We start from the raw sequence: 2,106 nt of genomic DNA, 5'->3' as shown, positions 1-2,106 counted from the left end.
GAGGATGAAGAGAAGATAGAAGAAGAAGAGAAAGTAGAAAAACCAGTTTTAGTAGTGATGGGGGATCAAGCAGAAATTCCTAAGGCTTTGATGGACTATTCTCAGCCTAAGATCAATGATATTCAGTCAAGCATCATCAGGTCAGCCATCTCGGCTAACACTTTCGAGATCAAGTCAAGCATGATTCAGATGATATAGAAATCAGTTCAGTTTGGGGGTTCTCCTACTGAAGACCCCAACATGCACATCGGGGATTTCATTGAGATCTACGACACTTTCAAGTTCAATGGTGTGACTGAAGATGCTATCAAGCTACGACTCTTCCCATTCTCTTTAAGGGATAAAGCGAAGTGCTAGTTACATTCTCTACCACCAGGGTCTATCACCACTTGGGAAGATCTTGCTCAAAAGTTTCTCACTAAATTCTTCCCTATGGTGAAGATTGTTGCAATCAGGAATGCTCTTACTCAGTTTTCCCAGCAAACTGGAGAATCTCTGTGTGAGGCTTGCGATTGATATAAGGAGATGCTAAGGAAGTGCCCACACCATGGCATGCTAGATTGGATGATTATAAACTATTTATATAATGGATTGGGTGCTACTTCTAGACCCATGCTCGATACAGTATCAGAAGGAGCGTTGTGGGCTAAGAGCTACAATGAAGCTTAAGAATTGATTGAACTGATGGCTGCTAATGAATACAAAAATCCTTCCCAGAGACTGACTCAGGGAAAAGTAGCAGGAATTCTGGAGTTGGATGTAGCAACTGCTATAGCTGCCCAACTTAGGGATTTGACGATGAAGGTGGACACTTTGACTAGTTATGGAGTTAATCAAATCACTAGTGTCTGTGAGTTGTGTGCTGGTGCCCATGAGACTGATCAGTGCGCTATTTCTAGTGAATCAGCTCAGTTTGTGAGCAATTTTCAACGATCACAGCAACCTGTGCAAGCCACTTATCATCCCAACAACCGTAATCATCCTAATTTCAGTTGGAGCAACGCTCAGAATGCGATTCAGCAGCCTTATCAGCAGTATCCAGCTAAGCAGTACATCCTTCCTGGTTTTCAGCAACCGCAATATGTACCAAGGCATCAACTTCAGCTGCAACAAGCTAATAAAAAAATCTGAATTAGAGGAGTTGAAGCTTATGTGCAAGAGTCAAGATGTTTTTATCAAGACCTTGGAGAATCCAATTGGACAAATTGCCAATGCCTTTCTTAATCATCAACCTGGTACATTACCTAGTGACATTGAAGTGCCAGGATAGAGGGAAGCTAAGGAGAAGGTGAAGGCAATCACTTTGAGGTCTGGAAAGGTTGCGAATCTCGAACAAACTCAAGTTTTGAATGAATAAGCTGGGTCTGAAGAAGAAGTAGAGCAACAGGAAGTAAAAGTGGAGCAAAGGAAGACTACTGTTGAGCACACTCCTCTTGAGGGTAATACAGGGGAGAAAAAAATCTATCCTCCACCGCCTTTTCCTAAGCGGCTGCAGAAGAAAAAGATGGATAAACAATTTTAGAAGTTTCTGGAGGTGTTCAAGAAACTACATATCAACATACCTTTCGCTAAGGCTCTTGAGCAGATGCCTAGTTACGCAAAGTTTATGAAAGGTATACTCTCTCGGAAAGTGAAGCTAGATGATTTAGAGACCGTCGCTCTCACGAAGGAATGTAGTGCTGTACTGCAACAGGAGTTACCTCCGAAGCTTAAGGATCCAGGAAGCTTCACTATTCCATGCACTATTAGAAAAGTGTCTTTTGACAGATGCTTATGTGACCTGGGAGAAAGCATCAATCTGATGCCTTTGTCAATCTTCAAGAAGTTAATCTTGCCTGATCCAAAACCGACTTATATGACTTTGTAGTTGGCCGACTGTTGTATTACATATCCGCGAGGAATTGTGGAGGATGTCTTGGTCAAGGTTGATAAACTCATCTTCCCTGCTGATTTCATAATTCTTGATTTCGAGGAGGATAAGAAGATTCCCATAATTTTGGGAAGACCTTTCTTGGCAACTGGCCGAACCTTGATAGATGTGCAGAAGGGTGAGCTTACAATGCGAGTGCTGGATCAGGATGTAACTTTTAATATGTTAAATGCTAA

At 42.0% G+C, this 2,106-nt stretch overlaps 1 non-coding gene across 1 annotated transcript; it reads right to left on the bottom strand.

The window, feature by feature from the left end:
* Nucleotides 1-447: 447 nt before the first annotated feature.
* Nucleotides 448-554, bottom strand: LOC141694663 (small nucleolar RNA R71). The gene has a single exon (XR_012563950.1). It is a non-coding gene; the product is annotated as a small nucleolar RNA R71 (small nucleolar RNA).
* Nucleotides 555-2,106: the final 1,552 nt, after the last annotated feature.

Source organism: Apium graveolens, chromosome 10, assembly GCF_009905375.1.
Source record: "Apium graveolens cultivar Ventura chromosome 10, ASM990537v1, whole genome shotgun sequence".
NCBI classification, from domain to species: Eukaryota; Viridiplantae; Streptophyta; class Magnoliopsida; order Apiales; family Apiaceae; genus Apium; species Apium graveolens.
The sequence above is the reverse complement of the archived record's forward strand: the minus strand, read 5'-3'. Positions and strand labels throughout refer to the sequence as shown.